Here is a 22,415-nt window from a genome sequence, read left to right on the forward strand (position 1 = left end):
GGTTATTATAAATAAAGTTGCCATGAATGTTCATGTACAAGTTTTTATGTAGACAAGCATTATCTTTGCTCTTGGGTAAATACTGAGGAATGAAATTGCTGGATCACTTTGAAGGTAAATGATCGTTTAACTTGATAAGACACTGCCAAACTGTTTTCCTAACTGACTGGGCCATTTTTCATTCCTATCTACAATGTGTGTGAACTCCAGTTACTCCTGTCTTTGTCAATATTTGGTATTGTCAGTATTTTTTTAAGCCATTCTATTGGATATATACTGATATTTTATTGTGATTTAAATTTATATTTCCCAATTATTAATAATACTAGGCACCTTTTTTTTACGTGCTTTTGGTCATTCATGTGAAGCATTTTCAAATCCTTTGCCCATTTAAAAATTTTTCATAATTAGGTTATAACTGTTCTTTGTCTATTCTGGATAAATAAACCTTTGTCAGATATATATATTGCAAATATTTTCACTCAGGCTGGGCTGTACCTTTTCATTTTCTTCACAGTGTATTTTAGAGTAGATCTTTTAAATTTTACTTAGATCCAGTTTATCCTTATTTCTCTTACGTAGTTAGTACTTTTCTTGCCCTAAGTAATTTTTGCCTACTCCAAGAGAGTAATGATTTTATATCTATTTTTATCTAGAAGTTTTACTATAGTTTTAGCTTTTATGTTTATATTTATGATCCATTTAGAGTTAATTTTATGTATGGTTTGAGGTTAGAGTAGAGGTTCATTTTTGTTCCATATGGATATCCAGTTGTTCAGCACCATTTGTTTAAAAGACTGTCATTTTCCATTGAATTACTTTGGCATATTTGTAGAAAATCAGTTGACTTTATTTGAGTAGTTCTATTTATGAACTCTGTTCTGTAGTTCTATACCTATCTGTGATGATAACAGTAACTTTATAGCAAGTCTTGAGATTCGATGGTATAAGATCTTCAACTTTTTTCTTCTTCTTTGGAATTATTCTTATTGTTCTAGGTTTTATCCATATCTATACACCACTTAAACCGGTTTATCAATTTCTGCAAAAAAGTCTGCTGGTAGTTTGGTTGAATTGCATTGAATCTATAGATCAATTTGGGGAGAATCGTCACCTTAACAATATAGAGGCTTTCAAGCCATGAATGTGGCCTATGTCCCCATTAATTTAAAATTTTACAATTTCTCTCAGCAACATTTTGTATTTTTCAGTGTACATATATTGCACATGTTCTGTAAAATTATGCCTAAGTGTTCTGCAACTTCTGATGTTACTGTAAATGGTAATTTTAAACCTATCTTTCATTTGTTATTAGTATGTGGAAATACAACTAACTTTTGTGTATTCCTTTTGTATCCCAGGACATTGTTAAATCCATTTGTTTTCAGCTTTTTGGAGTTACTTAAGATTTTCTATGAACATAATCATGTTTTCTACAAATAAAGTCAGTTTTTGTTTGTTTTCAATCAGTATGCTTTTTATTGTTTGTTTATTTATTTCTTCATAATCACCATACTTGCACTGGCCAGGACTTCAAGTAAATTGTTAGATTAAAGTGGTGAGAGCAGCATCTCTGCCTTGTTCTTGATATTAGGGGGAAAGTCTGAGTCTTTCATCATGAAGTATGATGTTAGCTGTAGGATTTTCATAGATGCCTTCTATTAGGTTGGGGAAGCTTCCTTCTATTGCTTGTTTGCTAAGAGTTTTGATCGTACATGGATACTTAATTTCAGCAATGCTTTTTCTGCATGTATTGAGGTAGTCTTATTTTTTTTCTCACTTATTTTGTTAACATGATGAATTACTTTGACTTTCAACTGTTAAAGCAACTTTGCATTCTTTGGGTAAACCCCACTTGGTCATATGTCGTTTTTATACACTGTTGAATTAGATTTGCTAACATTTTGTTAGTGACTTTGACAACTTTGTTCAACAGGGTTATTGGTCTGTAGTTTTCTTATGAGGTCTTTGCCTGGTTTTGGTTTCAAGGTTTTCCTGGTCTCACAAACTGAACTAGGAAATGATTCTTCTCCACTATTTCCTGAAATACTTCGTAGGATTGGTATTATTTCTTCCTTAAATATGTGATATAATTTACCTTTAAAGTTATCTGAAATGATAATTTTTCTTGTGGGAAAGTTTTCAATTAGATACAGGGTTATTTGGGGTTTTTTGTTTCATCTTCTGTTGCTTTTGATAATTCATGTCTTTCAAGGGGTTTATATATTTCATGTAAGTTGTTAAACTTATGGACATAAAGTCGATCAAAATATTCTTTTACTTTCCTTAAAATTGCTAGGATCCAAACAGACAGTCCTTATTTCATTCTGGATATTGGTAATTTAAACCTTCTCTCCTTTTTTCTTTATGAGAGTTCATTAATAAAATTTTATTGATATTTTCAAAGAACCAGCTTTTTGTTTTATTCTCCTCTATTATCAGTTTTTTATTTCACTGATTTCTGCTATAGCACTTAATATTTTCCTTCTGCTATTTACTTTGGGTTTAATTTTCTCTTTCTCTTACAGCTTCTTAAGGTAGTTGATTTTAGCCTTTCCTTTTTTAAAATACAGCCTTAAAGCTCTATGTTTCTCTCCTAGCTCTGCTTAAAATACATTCCCCACATTTTAATATGTTGTGTTTTCATTATTTTTTAGTCTAATTAGATTCTACTTTCCGTTATGACTCATGGGCTGTTTAGAATCGTGTTTCTAAATGTCACAAACATGTAGGTGCTTTTCCAGATATCTTTTGTTACTAATTTTTTATTTCTGTTGTCATCAGAGAACGTGTCCTGTATACTCTGAATCATTTCAAATTGATTGAGGTTTGTTTTATGGGCCAGAGTATGGATTATCTTGATGCTTGTTTTTTGTGCACTTGAAAATAATGTGTATTTTGCTTTTGTTGGGTGAGTGTTTTGTAACTGTCAATTAGGTCAAGTTAGCTGCTGGTGTTATTCAAGTCTTCTAGATTTCTCCTGGCTTCTTTTTACTTGCTCTATTGATTACTGAGAGTAGAGTGTCAAATATTCAAGTATGATTGTGGCTTTGTCTGTTTATCCTTTCAGTGTTGTCAGTTTTTGCTGCCTGCATTTTGAAGCTTTGAAATCAGTGCCTAGATGTTTAGGATTGTATCTTCTTGATAAATTGACCCTTTTAATATTACAAAAGACATCTCTTTATTTCTGGAAATATTGCTTACCTCAAAGTCTACATTGTCCCATATGAATATAATCCCTCCAGTTTATGATTGTTAGTGTTTTTATATTATAGTTTCCCATCCTTTTACTTTTAAGCTAGTGGTATCCTTATATTAAAATGTACCCATTGTAGAGAAAATATAGTTGGATGTTGCTGTTTTTCTTTTAAGTTCAGTATGGCAGTCTTGCCCTTTTATTGGAGGAATTAGACCAGTTACATTTAATGAGATTATCAATATTGTTTTGTACCCTTTACCAACCTGTCCCTTTGTTTGTTATTACATTGTTTTCTGGTATACATTATTTCTGCCTATGAGTCTGAAAGTATTCTTATCTTTTTCATTTGAATGTAATGTATCTTTTGCTTTACAAAATTTGTCTTTATAACTGATTTTTAGGATTTTATTATGATGTGCTTTGGTGTGGTTAGTTTTCTTTATGTTTATCCTGCTTGGGGGTCATTGAGATTTTTGAATATGTAGGCTTATAATTTTCATAAAACTTGGGGAAAAAAGTTGGCCATTATTTCTTCAAAAAATTTTCTGTGCACCCTCTTTCTGGGATTTCTATTACTTTTATGTTAGACATTAATTTCTCTACTTTTAGTCTTTTTTATTTTGTTTTATGATTCACTTTGGATAGTTTCTATTGATGTGTGTTAAAATTTCACTAATATTTCCTTGTGCAGTGTTTACTCTGTGGTTAAACACCATTCAGTACGTTTTTTATTTTTAGAAGTTTTGCTTGGTTACTTTGATATCTTCCATCTCTCTCTTCTTTATATTCATGCTTTCTTTATATCCATGAGCTGTTTTTATTTTTGCCATAGCTGTTTTGAAATCCCTGTCTACTAATTACATCATCTCTGTAATTAGTACTGACTGAATCTTCTCCTGGTTTGGGCCACATTTTCCTGCATCTTTGTATATCTGGTAGTTTTCTATCGGAGGCTGGATATTGTGAATATTGTACTGTTGAATGTCTAGATTTTGTTGTCTTTGTTTAAAGGGTGTGCAATTTTGTCTTGTTAGATAGTTAAATTGCTTGTGGATTACCTTAGAGGCTTACTCAAAAATTTTTTAAAAGTCACTTACAGAAAAGGTGCAAGAATAGTATAAAGTGTTCATTGATATGCTTCACCCAGACTAGCCAGTTGCTATCATTTTACTGCATTTGCTTTATTCACTTATCTATTTTTTTCTGAACCTGTGTAAGAGTAAATTGTAGAGATTATGCCTCTCTACTCCTAAACGCTTCAGAGTGTATTTCCTATAACCAGGGAACTCTGTCACAGACCTCCAGTAAAATCAACCTCAGAAAATTAACACTGATATAATAGTATTTTCTAATCTGGAGACTTTATTGAGATTTTATGCATTATTCCATTTATGTTCCTCATAGCAAATGAAAATCCAATACTTTACAGAAATCTTACATTCTGTTATCATATCTCTTTAGACACCTTTAACCTGGAATGGACCTCGGGTCTTTCTTTGTATTTCATGGCATTGAGGGTTATTTTTCAAACTCGATTTTTTTAAATGTTTTCTTATGCTTACATTTAGGTCATACACTTTTGGCAGAACTATCACAGAAGTGATGCTGAGTTCTTCTCAGTGCGTCATATCAGAAGGCAGATGGTCAGTCCCCTTACTGATCATGTTAAGTTGAATAGTTCACTTAAGGTGGTATCACCATGTTTATCCACTGTATATTTACCCTTCAATCCACTGCAACATATAAATATCTAGTAGGTAAATAAAACGAGACTATGTCAAGATTATTTCCACCTCAAACTTTATCCACTCGTTTTAGCACTACTGATGATTCTTTCCTGAATCAACAGCAATTATAATATTTTGACAAATGGTGATTTTCTTATTTTATCATTCCTTCTCTATTTATTAACTGGCTTTTTACTGAAAGAATGTTTCCTTCCCTCCCTCCCTCCTGCTCTCCTTTCTCCCTTTCTTTCTTTCCTCCCTTCTAATATTTATATTTCTAAGATATTTGTACCAATGATATGATTATAATAAATATAAGAATTTTAAAAATGAACAAAAAGTTTTCAGAACCTGAGCCCTTTGACAAAACAACTATTTCCATTAAGATTTCTTGTTTAATGATATAATGACCATTGAGAAAATATTCAGTCAATAATATGTTTGAGTTTCTACCATATATATATATATATATTGTGCTAAGCACTTTAGGAAATGTAAAGGTGTCCTTGTAAATTTTAGAATTTTTGAGTTTTTTCCTCTTCATTTTCAAGTTCCTTCACATTTTCCCAGCTGTCCCTTCTCTTTCATTCTATCAAGCCAGAGAACATATCTCTTCTTTTCTCTAAGGCTGATTCCTCCACCTTTGCCCACAATTCTATTCCCTTTCATGTCTTTTGGAGTCTTGTAAGTAGGCAGGATGGCATAGTGGTTTGGGGACCAGATGGACTTTTAATTTGAATCCATCCCCTTCCAATTACAGCTGTTTGATCTCAGCTAGTTAAGTAGGCTCTCTAGACTTTGGACTCTCACTTGTAAAGTCGGGATAATAATAGTACCCATCTCAGAGAACTGTTGTGAGGACTACAGGAGACCGACCACTTGTGATGTTTGTACAGTGCCTGGCACATAGTAAGTGCTTGATCAGTGTCAGCTTTAATTATTGTTATGTAAAAATCATTTTCTTGCTACTAATAGTAGCTTGGAACATTTAAAAATATTGTTCCAGTGCTCACTTGGATGGGTAATAAACTTCGTGAAAAATCTTTAACTGTTGGCTGCATGGATATCGTCCAGAGTTCTCTTTGGATTGTGAAGCCTTCTATTTTGCTCTTTAAATAAGTGTTAGAAGATTGAATGGCTATTAAAGTATATTGTGTCCATTCTGTTTCTCTCCCATGAGTGATTAGTCTTTCTTCCACTTAATCTGAGACAGAATGCCAGGAACTTTTCCCTCTAATTCCGAAGAAATTGTCTTTTATCTAAATGAAGACAATTCCTTTTCCTCCTTTTCTTCCTTCCCATTGAGATGATGCAAGGGAAATTCCTAAGTGTAACAGTTACAGTTACAGCCACCATCACAAAGGCTTTTAAAAACCCTAAGGCTCAGGCCACACCCCTGCATCTTTGAGCGAGGAACCCACATTCTTAAACCTAGTTGCACATAGGAATCACTTGGGGAATTTAAAAAACACCGATGTCTGGTCCCTCCCCCAGAGACACTGATTTTATTGGCCCCAGTGTCAGGATTGTTTAACGCTCCCCTGTGGTTCTGATGCGCAGCCAGGCTTGAGAATGGCTGCTTTACACACAATATCTCCTCCTTAAGGGAAGCCTCTCTCCAGGCCCACGCGACCTCCCCAGTGAGAGAGGAGCAGCCTCCTGGGTCATGGAGTTGACTTTCAGGGCAAGACTCAAACTGATTAGCCTCTGACCAACCCCATCCTGCCCCTGCTCATGACATGGTGGTTGTCCCCAGTCTCTGATGGAAGCACAAGTTTCAGGCTGTCCCATGCTCCTATTACCCAAACCCCTACCCCTCCTTGCCCTCATTGTGCCCTCTGAACTCTGACCTATGATCAGCAAACATCCTACATCCTCAACCTTTTATTCTGAATGCAGGTCCCCTCCCTCCTCTCCTTGCCCTAAGAGAGACTTGGCTCACTTCCTTGTCTCTCTCTTGAGTGGAGACCGTTTCCTTCTTAAATCCCACACACTCCTTGCTCTTCAGGCTGAGGGTGTGGAGTTGGTGTCATCCTTGCTCGGCATTTCCACTGTAATTCCTATTCTTTTCTCCTTCGCAATGTTAGTGTGCGTGAAGTTGGGCCATCCTGCTTATCACCCACCAGCACTTGGCGTTTCACTCATCTACTTACCTGCCTGGTAGGCACGCTCCTTGTGCGTCTCCTCAGCTGTGGCTCATTGTGCGCCTCTTCATTGCTGCTCCTCGCATTGCTCCTGGCGATGTCAGCAACTATGCGGATGAGACCCGCGCAGTGTCCCAGGTTCTCACTTCCTTGAGGTCCTCACTTCCAACAACTTTTCCTCCCTTCCGCCTCAAGTCATCATCCAGTTATTCTGCTTACTGTTTATTATTCCAATTATTTAGAGTCTTGAAATCTTGGTTTTAAATATTCTTCTTCCTATTCTTCTAGATACTATGCTGCAGAATAATCAAAGAACAGTTTTCCAACATCATCGAGCCCTTCAAAACTTACACTCTGCTACTCTGTCACTATTCATCTCTTTTCTTCTTTTCCCTCCTTATGTGGCTTAGATTTTATGGCCTACAATTACTATTGTTTCCTTGCAAACATGTTCAGCTCCCTTGACCCTTCCTTTCTGATGCAATGGCTTGGCAAGGCTCCTGGTGTGAGTGTGCTCCCTTTTTACCAGCCTTCCTCACCCCTCACCTTCTGACTTTTAACTAGTGGCTTGCTTCATGCTTGATTGAGAACATAGAAGCCATAATCTCCCTACCAACAAATCTAGAAATCTCCTTGGAGCTTGCTCTGTCTTCACTTCCCTTCCATTAAGAGGTGAGAAGTGTCCTCACTTCTATAAAAGTCCAGCCTCTCTTGTGCTCTGAATCTCATGTCCTCACTTCCTCAAGAACTTGCTATTTTGGTAAGTTTTATTAGCTCTCTCCTGCACCATTGGTCTGTCCTGCTCTATAGGGTCATTCTCATTAATTTGTATTTACTAGCATGGCCCATTAAGACCCAACAACAATTTTCCTTGATTTCATATCCTCCTTCCACTCATATCCCAGTATCTTTTCTTTCTTTTCCAGAAGATCTTCTTGAACCTGCCATCTATCCTTGGTCCCACCTGCTCTTCAACCCTCTCCAGTGGAGCCTCAGTTTCCAGCCACCCCTCTGGAAACACTCAAGTCAGTAGAGCCTTTCGTGTCTTGATCTTACACAATCGCTCAACAACATTTGACCCAACCAACGACTTCCTCCTCCTTGAAACACTGTTTTGCAGATATGCCTCCAATATGAATTTTTTTTATTGAGTTATAGTCATTTTACAGTGTTGTGTCAAATTCCAGTGTAGAGCACAATTTTTCAGTTATACATGAACATACATACATTCAATATGAAATTAATTAATGCTTTTCTCATGATTAGATTGAAGTTATGGTTTGAGGGGAAAGAACACCTCAGAGGGGAGGTACCTTTCTAATCTCTTCCTGCCAAGAGGTATGTGACAGCCACATAATGTCACAGGTGATGTTCACCTTTATCATTTGGTAAAGGTAGTGTTTGCCAGGTTTCCCCTCTGTGAAATTACTATTTTTCCCTTTCCATACTCTGTTCTTTGGAAGTGAGTCACTAATTCTAGTGCAGCCTCAACCCATGAAGGGATGGTAGTAATTAAGTTCCACCAAGGAAGATATTCTTTATTCCAGTTTTCAGATGAGGAAATTGAGGCTCAGAGAGTTAGAGTGCATTTCCTAAGGCCACATATGGATGTATGAGTCGTGATGTTGGCTCACTATCTGAGTAACTAACAGCCATCCAACCGGTATTCACGCAGGCAGCCTTTCATGAGGATTTAGTTTTGTCGAAATGATTTTAAAAAGAAAACCTCCAGGTAAATGCAAACATATGCTGCTAGCAAGACTCTTGACCATTTCTGTAGGCCAGTATGTGTGGCAATTGGAATAAAAAGGGATCTCAGTGTTTTCCATTCTCATCTGAATTATCCTACCTATGGTTCAAAGAAGAGGTTTCAGAGGCGTGCATTCCAACTTGTGTTCTGTGGTTTGGATCTGGCTGGCAGATGTGTTTCATTGGACCTACATGATGTTTAAAACCATTTTCTCGCTTGGTTGTCAACATCCCAAAACTGGGAAATTTCCCCTATAAATCCTGAGAGTGGAACCAGTGTCAGTGCCTCAAGTTATGGGAGACAGCCTCCAGCAAACATAAGGCAGAATGGTCTACACATATTTGCACTGTCAGTGTAGCAGGTTGTCTTAGATAAGGTGACTTTGTTTTCACATGAAGTGTTGAAGCAGAGTGGGGAGGATCGTGTATCTGGCTATCAGAGCGAAAGCTCAGAGCAGCCACATTGGAAGAAGCACTCCCAACTCAAATATTATGATACCCTGTTTTCCTGAAGAATTAATAAACTTGACGGAATCGTCATTTTACTCAAAGAAGTAATTATACCTTATAACTTATTATGCATGAAAGATATATTAAAGCTCTGAATTTTTTTAAAAATAGGAAGCAAAGACTACAGTGACCTGGCTCAAGTATGTAATCTACAGGGAATGGTGAGAAGTGGACAGAGATGAAGGGAGAAAATGGACCATGGGAGGAAGTAGCTGGACCGCCAGCAGCTTGTGTTGTGTGTTAGATGGGGAGAAAGGTTGAGGGCAGTGATGGAATGATTCAGGTGAAGGAGCAGCATGCTTATTCCTAGGCAAACTGCATGCCTGGGTTTTCTAATTGAACAAGCTTGTCTTTCTTGAAATAAAAGGAAAGCCCAGTGTAGTATAAGTAATTTGTATAACCTCATCTGAACATAGCCTTCTAAAGATGGTGTTTTAATCTTTCTTATTGTGGTGTCATATGTAGACTGAAGGCAGTGGGGTTTTTAGTTTAGGTGCTTAAATCCTCCACTGCGAGCTGTCTGGTTTGTCACCATCAGAGATTGTTCCAGCTTTGCCCTGAGTTGCAGGGTCAACTTTGGCCGCCTAACTAGTGTCACCCACATTTATGTTGTTGCAGAAAGTTGAGTAGTTTGGTGTAAGCTTGTTTACGTTCACAAATTTGAGGATTTTGCCTGGGGATGCCTTTGGCCTCTGTAACTCTTTGCATATATGAAGAGGCCTGGGGAAATCATTCAGAGATTAATTTGGGATGTTATGTTACCAAAGCAAGACAGGTAGAGCACACCTATCCATCAGGTGGGCTATTACCCCAACGGTGATAGGGACATTAATCTCCTTGGCATCAGCGATGCTTGCAATGAGAAAGGAATGCTTGTAGCACCTAATTATATCTCCCAGTATTAATTAACATGTTAAATGACAGCTTTGTTCACACCTTGTTGTGTGTGGACTCTTCCTTCCTAAGGAAGGAAGAAAAGAACAGTTTTGTGCAGTTCTCTGAAGATTTAGAACAGGAAACCTGGCTCTCGTTCCTACCAGATTTCAGGACGAAATAAGAAAAGGAGAGAATGGTTCCACTTGTGCTTGGTGGCTTAATAGAAAAAAAAAATAATGACTTTTATCTTATTTTGGCTCAGACGCCTACCTGAGATGTGATTTGAAATGAGTTTCCTGTTCTCGACACGCCCTTGTTGAAAGCCTGGAGATTTATCAGTTTCTCACAACAGCAAAGATCACCGCTCGGTATGATTGGACACAGGTGTGGCTTTCTTCTCCAAACAACCATCACATCTTTTTTAACGTCTATAGATTTAAACAGGATTTATACTTCATAAACCCAAGTGTGTATCCAAATCCCCCTGTCATTGTAAAGAACAGCAACAACAAAAGCCATACTCTCAATAAGCCAGTTGTGTTTTCTATAAACCTCCAAAGAAAAGATGTGGACTCTCCCCGGTCTGAGCATTAGAAGAAATGAACCCGCTTTGGCCAGCACCCCTCCCAGAAAGCGGTGTCCGAGAGCAGGCCCTGGGGCCCTGTAACTTTCCCAGCCCTAACAGGAAGGACTCCGTGAAGTAGCCAGAGTCAGTCTGTGATCTCTTCTTTTTCAAAGGAGGCAGCAACTGATGGTTATGTTTGTCTTTCTGGAACATTGGTGGATCGTGCTGTTACCTAGTCTGAGACGTTTTTACTGTTTTCTTATGGGATTTATAACCACTGGGTTTATTTCCCTGCTGACGTTTAGCGTTACATTTTAGAATTATGCCTACCTGACACTTCAGGAAATTTCCTCCGAAGAGGTTGTATTTAAGCCCGGGATGGCCAGGTTCATCCAGAACCTACTGCCCGGCTGCTACTTTCTGTGCAGTGGAAGGGTTCTTTACATTAAATTGATATTTTACTCTTTTGGAGTTAACTCTACCTTCTATTTTCCTTTCTCGTTTGACTTTTTCTCACTTAGCATTCCTTTCCGTTGCCTGCATATTAATATGCAGTTGATGCAGAAAATGTGGCACCTGAGCATCGCAGAAGCTTCTCATACGTGTGATGCCTACGGATGTGCGCACTACGTGCAGACACAGTGGGGGCATTGCTGAGAAGGACACGGGGGAGTCATGGCCGGAAGTATGGGATGGAGTCAAGACAGACTTGGGTTAAACTTTGGTTCTTCCGTTTACTGGTTTTATTCCTTGATTTCTTACCTTCAAAAATGTGTAGGGTTGTGGTAAAGGTGTTGCTTGAAATAATACATATAAATCATAGGAGAGGAATAGGAAATTTAGATTTATTTCTATTGGTAGCTGTTTTCCTTGGGAAATAGATCAGATTCAGGGTCCATGTGAATATTATGAAGCTTGGTGTTCAATCACTTAACAGTTTCATATCTGAGAAGCACCAACACCCTTCAAAAACTATATTCTTTATTTGATCAGCAATTCTACCTTTTCCAACATGAGCCTGGGCATAAAAGTTTAAAACACTTTTGACTAAGATATACATGTATTTCCATACCTGTGTGACAAAGGACTCCATGAAACGTACTGTACTATGCCAAGGCACTTTGATCCTATTCGAAACATTAAGAAGCAAGTTTAAGCTATTTCAAAGGTCTGATAATTTCCACTTTTATTCCCAACATAGAAACGACTTTTTACGCTGCTCCCAACCCCAGCTGCTACGTTTCTGCCGCTGTTCCCAGGAAGGACACATCCCTTTCATGCTCAGTGTGGACAATCACTGCTTGCATCAAGAAACCACCTTCTCATGTAGATAATAGAAAATGCACTGACTTTTACTTAGCTGCTAATGAGTAATGGCTCTGTGGCCAGCTACAAATGTGGCCAGCCACTGCAAGGTTATTGTGAGAAGACAAAAGCACTTTTATCCTCCAGGGTTTTAGATGTTGCCTTCAAGTTTTGCTAAGAAGAAACTAGCCATTGGGCCAGTCCCTCGTGAGCAGTTCGAGACTTAGAAAAGACTTGATAGACAGCATGGCTGAGCATCGTTTTTATTTAAAAACATAGCCATCACCTTTCAACAGTATGGTCAGCCTTGTTCTTTCTTTAGTCAAAAAGTTGACTTGGGAAACCAATGTAAGTCCCCAAAGGGTTGCTTGGTGCATATAGAATCAGAGTAATGAGACTGAGAGGTTTTTAGCATTAATTTCTCCTTTTTAAAATTATGCAAGCAGTACCTTTTTGTTATAGACAGATTAGAAAACATGATATATAAAAAAGGAGCCACACATACCACTTAGAGATAATCATGGTTAATATTTTGTTGCATAACCTTCCATACTTTTTAATGCCTCCTTATTGAGACTTGCGGCCTCTAGGGCTTGAGGCTAATTCATTCTTCTAGAAACTTAAGGTCCTGAAGAGTAATTGTTTTTAGATTTTATTTTGAGCAGGGGCAAGAAGGGGAAGTACTTATTCCTATAAAACCAACTCTTTTACCAGATACATGGATAGATGAATGGATGGCTGGATAGATGAATGTGATGCAGGAAAAACGGATGTGGGGTGTGAGGAGGGCCATTTCCCAGGGCTCAGTTGAGTCCCTGGATGTGCCCCACCAAGTATGGTCCTTGGCTTCATGCAGGAAAGAATTCAAGAGCAAGCTACAGTTGAGTAAAGGTAGATTTATTTAGAGAAATACATACTGCATAGAGTGTAGGCTGTTTCAAAAGACAAGAGAAAGGCCATGAGGTGTGGGGGTTGGGTGCTCAAATTAGAGTAATAGCAGTTACACATTCCATAGACAGAGTGAGGGCTGTCTCCAAAGATGAGGGAGTAAGAGGCACCCATGGGGCGCTGTGTTGACAGTTTTAATGGGTTTGGTAGCTTCATATGCTAACAAGTGGGAGGACCATTCTAACTACCCTTGAGAAGGGGCTGGGATTCCCAGAAGTTGGCCATTTCCCACTCTTTGACCTTTTATGGTTAGTCTTGGAGCTGTCATGGCGCCTGTGGTCATGTTATTCACCATGCTAATATATTACAATGGGTGTATAATGAAGCTCAAGTTCTACTAGAAGTCAAATCTCCAACCATCTTGAGCCTCAAGGCCTACTGGGAGTTGAATCTTCCACCATTCAGGCGTTAATTGCTGTGTTATTCCTTGAATGGCTGTGCCCTGTCCCCTTCCTTCCTGTCTCAGATGGATGAATAGATGGATGAATGAATGGATAAATGGGCAGATGGATGGATGGGTGGGTAGAAGAAGGGAGAGATGGATAGATTAATGAAATAGCTGGAATGAAGACAAGTTAACCAGTAGAGTGCATTTTGAAGTTGGATAGCTTTTTTTAGGTGGGCAGGATTTTATCTGCCAGCATCCTGTCTTTGAGGGAACCTCCTCTCCCCCTACTAGATGTGATATGGTTAATTGTTAAATATGCTGTGTGTATGCCCTCTTTCTCCAGACCTTCTAGCTACACAAGATTCAACCTGAGCAAATCGTGTTCTTGCAACCCCTTAGTTACAAGGATTGAACATGTGATCCAAATGGCTAATCAGAGCTTTTCCTGGAATTGATACAGGAACACTAGAAGAAAGCATCTCGCTATGCTTGAGGTAGCTCAATGGGGAACATGGACAGCAAGGGCAGCCTGAAGGCTTCTTGCCGGCCATGTGGCAGAGAGCTTGTCTGAGAGCAGGGGCCAGCAGTGCAGAGAGAGATATAGAGAGAGAGAAAGAGGGAGGGGGAGAGGTTAAGGCGAGGGAGAGGGAGATTGGGAGAAAGAGAGGGAGAGAGGGGTGCAAATATCCTCTCATCAATGAGTTGACATTGGTTGAGCCCTTGGATCCAGCCATCCTTAAAATTCCCAGTTATGTTAGCCAACCTAAACTTATCCCTTTTGGTTAAGCTAGTCTAAGTTGGTTTAGGTCAGACATAACCAACACTTGTATCGACTTCTCCAGCTCCTTGGGGAAGGGGGCCTGAGTCCCTCCCTTCCTTTTCTGTGCTCAAGGTATAGCTTTTCTTCCTTTCATTCTGCCTTGAAAACTTCAGCTTCCAGCTTGGCATTCACCATGGTGATGGCTGGGTATCCTCCTGGGAAAAGAGGGGCCCTGTGCGGTGCATCTCTTTGGAGATCAGCATAAGGTGGAGCCTGCGACTTCTCTGACAGCTGATGGGGTCAGATGGGTAGGGCCACCCGGTTTTGATTAATATGCCTATAAAACAGAATTCTGGGACTGACCTCCATTCAACTCAAGCAACACAGATAATTGACCTTTGGAAACTGCCTTTGGCAGTCTTTTATTATTTTTATAGGAAAGTCCTGCAAACCAATTACATCTCACAATGGGCCTTTTATGGTGCTATTAGTTTAATGCAGCTTTCAGAGAAATTAGTCCTCAGGGAGCCTGAAATTCTAGAAGAAGAAAAAAAAAAAAAAGCTCCCTGGGTTTATTTGACTTTTGGATTAGCAAGAAAGATGGATAGGTAGCATGGTAGTCCCTGTGGTAACTTTTGGTATTTTGAGCCATCTGACCAAGGTACCGTGTTCCCATTTGGGGCCCCTGGTTTCTGCCCCGAGCAAAAAGAAAAAATAAATTTGAAAAAGGACAAGCTGGCTCTTTAAAGAATTCAGTCTACAAATCAAAGAGGGTTTATTCCTCCCTCAGTCTGAGGTTAAAGAAGAATGGGAGTGAGAAAATTGAAATAGCACTTCTGTTTAAAGGTCTGGGTTTTCCCAAATGTGAAATTACAGATGTCTGTCTCAGATCCTCCTTTTGGCCTCCGCATCTCTCACCCTGACCACAGTTATTTGCAGAGTGACACTCCTGGGGCCACTGTCACAGGGCAGGCTGTAGGTCTGGGCTGCAGGAGAGGAGCTGGCATCTCAGAAAAACCACCCAGTCCCCAGCCCAGGGATCAAGTGCATGGGGAGCCCTGAGGAGCAGAGTGGGGTGAGGGAGAGAAGCTGAAGGTGATGAAAGGACCAAGGACTGGCAGGGAGCTCTTCTGTTTCCTGGGGTCTGATTCCAGGCTGGTCGGCCAGCTCATCCCTAGGACATGGAAGGGGCCACAGAGCAGGTCCATGCTGGGCAGAGGGCCTGAGTAACTTGCCCACCGGAGTTGCTCCCCATCAAACCAACACTGACCCTGGAAACCACCAGGCCTGCCTGTCCCTATGTCATATGGTCATCAGCCAGGCTGCAGCGGAAGCTTCCAGTCCTCTGTGCCCTTCTAGCTTGGGGACTTGCACCATGTCCTTACACTCTTTCCCTCCCAGTTACTGTTTTCTCTGGCTCTGACCTTGCCGGGGCCAGCTCACCCACCCTGGGCAACCCAACCAGGGCTTTGTCTGCAATCACCTGTGACTGCTCTCTGCAGGCTTCCTCTGGCTGCAGGAGGAGCTTGCTTAGCCTGGGCAGGAAGAGTGGGCTGAAACGCTGGGAGTTATCGCCCATGGGAGCAGCCGTCAACTATGTACGTGAAGGTGCTGATGGGCAGAGACCCCAGTTCTCTAGCCCCTAGGGAGGGATAGCTCCGAGATTTATTCTGCATCATTGCCAGGAGTTCCCGGTGCAATTGGGTCCCAGTTGCCTTAAATGATAAACTTCCATTAACATGCCCTGTATTCACTTCCTTCCTGTCCTGTCTCAGTTCCCCTCTCCCCTACTTCTTTTTCTGAGTCACCTCCCAGAGCCATGTCTCAGAGCCTGCTTTGGGGCTGGCACACTAAGCAGATCTGTTTCCTGTCTTGGCCCCCACTGGCTTCCTCACCGTGAATCTAGGATCCGAGGCAGTTTGTCCTGTACTGTCTTGGGCTCTTCTTGCTCCCTTCTTTACTTTCAATTCACATGACATCTCAGGCCGTATCTGTTTCAGGGTCCTCTGAGCAATGACCTGGCTTGATTCCTAGACCCTCCCTGGGTCCATGTGGCTGGTATTCCTGCTGGTTTTGGCTCAGTCCTTGAGTGGAAGAAACTGGAGTCTTATTTTTAAGGGAGAAAGAAAGAGAGAGCCTCCCTTTTGAGGGAAAGGAAAAGAGAATAGTGGTCCCCACACTGGGCGTGATACGTAGGGGTGCATCTCTAGAAAAGTAGCAGAGCGCTGCGAAGCTGTGTCCACCACCCATGGGGCCTTCCTGGCGTGCTTTTGATCAGTTTCTCGCCCTAACCCTTGAAACAGCCAATGGACTGGCTTTATTAGAAAGTGGGACCAGGCCCCCTCTCTTCCCTCCATTAGGACGCGTGAATGCTGCTCCCTTTGGACCCATCAATGTCTTGCTTGCAAAGCAGAAAGCTCTGGCTACAAGTACTGCTTATGTGATGCTGGACAAATTTAATCTCACCATAGCTCAGTGTCCTTATCTGAAAAATGAGGCTCATCACGTACACCTCATAGGATTGTTGCAAGGAGTAAATAAGCAAATGTGATGAAGTACTTAGCAGAAGCCTGGCACGTAGTAAGAGCTCAATATCGCTGGCTGTTATTATTAACCTGGCATGTACTGCCTGGTTTTGCTCATTATCTTTTGATATTTTATCTCCCTGAAGGTGGGAGGCACGCAGTGGCATCTTTCTTCCTCATGGAGCGTGCAGCATGCATATGTAGGAAGTAAGTAAATGACGCACTTTTAGGGACCAGGTAGATTAACATGCTGAGCCTTGCCCTTCTCCTCCTGACCTTTCAGGCATGGGGCCACCTGGGGGTCAGGAGGCACATGAAGAGGTGGTTCTAGCTGTGGGCAGGGTTCAGTCTCATCCCTGCATTCTCAGGATGCAGCCCCGCTAGCTCCGATGAAACCGTTTCATGGGCGGCCCACCTTTATCATGCTTAAAATCTAAAGACAGTGCAGGGGCTGGTGCCCCAGGAGAGGCCAGTGCAGCAGTGGAGGTATTTGCACTCTGAGGTGCAAACGTGTTTAAGCTGCACAAGTCGCTTAAATAACGGCATTATCTGCTGCTTCCCCGTCAGTGTTCCAGACAGATAAAGATAAAATAGCCGGGGTAATTGTGGAGATGGAGTGTCGCTGGCAAATGATCTGAGCACAAAGACCATTTCCAGAGACAGATGGAGTAGAGGCCCCTGTAATTTTTCTTGAATCATGTTTAAAGTGGCACAGTCTGAAAACCAATTCAGCAGGAGTACCGCTCGGAGAGTCCAGGGCCACCTGAACTTTGAAAATATGAAAACCCAGTGAAGCTCATCAGTGACAAAGAAGGAAAGCTATTCCCCAAATAGCCCGGCGTAGGAGAGGACTGGTGAGGGAGACTGATGGTCAACCCCGGGGAATTCCACCCACACGGCACTGGGTGCCAAGTACCAATGTGTAATTACTGGTGAATCTGGCAAAGCTGCCACCTGGGGTTGGCTTGACTCCAGGGCCCGGGGAAGCAAGTGCACCGCCATGGGTGGGATCAGCTGAGTCCCCTGGGCTTCGTCCTCGTTCATCATTTGGTTTGTTTGGGGGCATCTGGGCAATGGATTGTAGGAACTGGGTGCTGTGGAGTTAGAATGCTCTGGCAGCGTCCTTGGGCCCAGTGCCAGCTCCTCGGTAGAAGGAAACAGTTGGGGACTTCCCTTGACTCACTCTCAACCTGATAATGAAGGAAGTAATGGGCTCTGAAGGTAAAATTACAACATCTTATGGAACACTTGCAGCCGTTAAAAACCATGTTGTAGAAAACTATCTAATGACTTGGGGGAAGATTCATGATATACCACTAAGGGAAAAAAGTGGATTACAAAACAGCATGTAAGTATGCTCACATATATGTACACCTATGCCAAAAATGACTGCAGAGATGGCTAAAATATTATATTATTTAAATTTTTTTTCACCTTTAAATCTCTCTACAGTTTCCAAATTTTCTACAATGGGTATTTCTTTTGCAATGAGCGAAAGGGATATTAACATTGTATCTTACATTCCTATAGTATTTATAGTTTTCAACAGTTTTTGAATACCTGCTTTTGTTTGCTCCTTGTGACAGTTCTGCAAGTTAGGTAGAACAGAGATTCCCATTTTACAGATGAGGAAACTGAGGCCCCATGTAAATCAAGGACTTGAGTAACTGTGTGGCCTAACTTGTAAGTCCCTGAGGCGGGGCTAGAACCCACTTATTGTGTATTCTAGTCTTAGTCTTCTTTCCACTGCACATTAGAAGTTTTAGGATAATCCAGTTGACAGTATTTACCACCTCATAGTTGAGATCCTAACTCATGTCCCTCCCTCAGGAATTCCTACCCTGAGCCCACCGGTGGGACCAGGCTCCTGTGTCATGTGTTCTCAGAACCGAGTTCATTCTTTCCTATGCTGCCCAAAGCAGTAGCTACTAGCCACCTGTGGCTATTCAGATGCGAGTTTAAGATCATAAAAATGAAATAAAATTAAACATTTGGTTCTTCAACTATATTAGTCACATTCTAAGGGCACACCAGCCTTATGGGTCTGTGCTGCATTCACCTATATCCGTCAGGAGGGAAAGATCTGGGCGGACTGTCCCGGATTGCTCATCTCCCTCACTGATGAGACATTTATTTGTTCAGTTATTATTGGGTTCATGTCTGTTCTCTGCGCGGAATTGTGAAGTCCATGAGGGCAAGCATCGCATCTGATTTTCTTCCCTCCGCATCCCCAACGCCTAGTCCAGTCTTGACACACAGAAGTTGCTTAGTAAACATCTGTTGAATGCTTCCCACCACTTTAGGATGAAGTCCACATGCCTTAGTGTGGCTTCTCAGGCCACATAAAGCAGTCTGGTCTCCTTTATCAAGCTCCTTCCAGATACTCTCTTCCTTGTCTCCAGCCATTCGGTTGCTCCACATCCCTTTGAGTTCCTTGGATGTTCCATTCCCTCTTGCCACTGAGCCTTCACAATGCTGTTCCCTCTGCCTGTCTCATGCTTCCCCTACCTCAGCTTCTCAAAGCTCATCCTTCAAATCCAAGGGTTAAAGATTAAATGTCTCTTCCTCCAGGCAGCCTTCCCTTGTTCATTTAGTCTGGTTTAGCAGCTCCTCCTCCATGCTCTTAGAGCACTCAGTATTCCCCTACTCTTAGCACACTGTCATATAATGGTCTCTTAATATCTTTATCCCTCTAGCTAGATGGTAAGCCCCGTAGAGAGGCTGTGTGTCTTATAGCCACTATCATATCCCCTTGTGCCTAGATCAGTGCCTGGCAAAAAGGAGTCAATCAGTCAAAAAAATGTTTATTGGGAATCCCTCTGTGTCAGGACCAGGCTGGGCACTGGGTGTATGTTAGTGGACAACAGAGACATAGTTCTGACCTTTAGGGGCTTCCCCAGTCTTCAGAAACTCTCATTCAATGTGTCTTGAAAGAACTAAAGCTGTGTCTGATGAGATTGGCCTGAATTGGGAAGTGATGGTTTCTCTGACAGTGGAGCTAAGGGAGTAAAGCCAGGGAAACCACAGGAGGGACCTCTGCACTCACTGGACTAGTCACAAGGGCAGTGGTTTCCATGTAGGGTGCAGGGGAGACAGGGAGAAGCATCTCCCAGGGCATGTGTGTTTAAATAACTTAGAGTCTTTTTGAGATTTTTCCCCCACCCCCAGAATCACTGCTAGAGTTTTCCTGATAATAACAGCATTGTTTATTGCACATCTAGTATATGTCATTTAGAACATTACCTGTTTGAAAGGCTTTACACGCACAAACTCATCTCAGCCTCTTGAACACTCTATAAGGGTGGGACAGAGATCATCTCCACTTTACAGAGGGGACACAGAGAGGAAAAGCAACTTGCCCAAGGTCACCCAGCTAATGAATGGTAAAGCCAGGATTGGAACCCGGGTGGTCCTTTCTGATATGTTCTCTTAATCACTGACTTAAAGCCTGATGGCAGGGTGGTGCGTGTCTCAGGCGGGTGGGGGCAAAAAATCAAAACAAAGCTGACAGCCACTCAGATGGAGAGTTGGCTCAGAACTCGGTCATTCCCTCCAGTTGTGAGGCTCGTGTCCTTGGTTTACCTTGGTTGGGAGACACAAGTCCCAGGAATCTATTCAAGAATGTTCCAAAGCAGGACACAACCCAGTGCTCCATTTGGTGGCCCAGCCTCGTGGGACCGGGTGGGATACAGGAGAAGAAGGAGGGGTGAGTGCTCAGGGACAGGCAGGGCAAGGGTGCATGACGCTGACCAGATGTAAAGTTGGCCCAGAGCCTGGGGGCTGAGCACAGTGAGTTTCCCCCACCTGTTCCAGAAAGACTCGACCCACTGTTGTTGTTCTGTCACGGGGTTATTGTGCCCCTACTGTGTTCCAGGCATGGTGCTGGCTGCTAAGTGCCCAATGTGAGCAGAACACATCCAATCCCTGCCCCATGGAGTCTGATGAGGGAAATAGACAGCCATACACTTGTTAAACACACGAGCAAATAACTACAAAGGGAGATAAGTGATCTAAAGGAAAGAACATGTTCCTTTGGGAACACGTAACAGAAGGATCTGGCCCAGGCTGGCTGTGAGTGGGAGGAGGAGGTCAGGGAAAAACTCTCTTACAAATATCGTTTAAGTTGAGAAATGGGTGATAAGTTGAAGTTACTCGGTTAAAGGGGATGGCAGAAGGGATTCCAGGTAGAAGGTTCAGCACATGCAAAAGTCCTGTGGTTGGAAGGAGCATGAGGAATTGGGGCGTGAAAGAAGGCCAGAGAGCTAGAATGCAGAGCAAAGCAGGCAGGTAGCTCAGGCTGAGCTGGAGGGAGAAAGTGGGGGCCAGAACATGCAGGGCCTGTATGGATGGTGACCACACATCTCGGCTTGCCAGGGACAGCCCTGGTTTGCTTGTTTCCCTAGAAAATTAGGAATAGGGTCCCTCTTTACTCCCAACACTGTCTTGATTTGGATGACGGTATGTAGTCACCCTCTCAGGCCACGTTAAGGATTTTGTTCTTATCCTAAATATGGGAAGTCACTGAAGTGTTTTCAGCAGATAAGATCCTCCCTTGACAGTATCAGGTTCCAGTTTCCCAGATAAGTATCTGGCTGCAGTGAGGAGAATGGATGGGGGCACAGGGGCCAAGTGTGCAGGCAATAAAGCCGGTTAGGAGGCGATTGCTATAGTGATGGCGGAAAAGTTGTCTTCCAATACCAGTGGAGAGGACTACTCCCTCCCTCTTCCCCCTCCTCACCCCCAACACACAAAGAAAGTTTCAGATCTCTGGTTAAAAGAGGACCACTCGCCACTCATGGGTTGTCTGGGTTTGGAACCTGCTGGCATCCCGTTAGCAGGTGACCTTCTGGTATGCACATCCAAATGAGTCGGAGCCCTAGTGGGGTTTCCTGAAAGGCCAAGGACTTCCTGCCTGTTCTGGAAAAAGCACACATAGATCTCCCCAGATGTCACCCACCCAGCTAGCCCATGGCCGAGGGATAGTCATCCGGCAGTCACCCAGTTGTCCATCTAAGGCACCAGCTGTAGGGACAGTATCCCGTGCCAGAGCTGCTTGACGGATGTTGTTGACGGGGGAGAGTCTGGCTGTGGGTGCTCATTTTCCTTGAGTCTGTCTTGGATTTCGGGTGAGGTACCAGAGTTTGAGAGGGATGCTCTAAAGCCTGCTCCTCTGTGGTTGCTCGATCTCTCTCTCCATCCCTTTCTCTCTCTCTCTTTCTCTCCGTCTCTCTGAAGCATCTACTTTGTTTGAAATCAGTATTAAAGTACTCTTATTGTTCCTCCTGCCAGCCTATTAAAACTGCCTGGGCTTGGTTGCTTTTTCAAAGCATCTCAAGTCTTTTCTCTTGGTTGGTGAAATGAAAACACAATTATTCTAGTGGAACATTTGATGTTAGATGCAATCTAAGAAAATAGCTTACAGAACTGAGGGCTCTTCTGGAAGCAGCCAGGGCTCTGAGGGAGCGGAGTGGGAAGGAGAGCCGGCAGACGGAGCAAATTCTCAGAAAGGGTGGGGAGGAACCAGGGCTGTAAATGCCTCAAGGAGCTGGGTGGCTCCAGAGCAAGTCAACAGAAATTGATGACACTTTTGAGTGCTCTTATCCCTCCAGGATTTTATTTTTCAGTCCAGAATTATGCAGCTCTTTAAGAAGGCACCTCTCTCTCTCCTCCTTTTATCTTTCCCTCTTTTACCTACTCTTAATGTTATTTTTTTCTCTGC

At 42.1% G+C, this 22,415-nt stretch overlaps 1 protein-coding gene across 4 annotated transcripts in view; it reads left to right on the top strand.

Moving 5' to 3' along the window:
- The window catches only part of CFAP58 (cilia and flagella associated protein 58), a 214,565-nt gene that overhangs the window by 103,782 nt on the left and 88,368 nt on the right, over nucleotides 1-22,415 (top strand). Inside the window, exons 19-20 of one of the 4 annotated variants that reach the window (XR_012077569.1) lie at nucleotides 7,997-8,095; nucleotides 10,468-10,521. The gene's annotated coding sequence lies outside the window, so the exon portion shown is untranslated. Of the gene's footprint in view, nucleotides 1-7,996; nucleotides 8,222-10,467; nucleotides 10,522-22,415 lie in introns of those variants that run through there. The other 3 variants (XR_012077570.1, XR_012077568.1, XR_012077571.1) reach the window with 3 other exon arrangements.

This window comes from Vicugna pacos, chromosome 11 (genome assembly GCF_048564905.1).
Source record: "Vicugna pacos chromosome 11, VicPac4, whole genome shotgun sequence".
NCBI lineage: Eukaryota > Metazoa > Chordata > Mammalia > Artiodactyla > Camelidae > Vicugna > Vicugna pacos.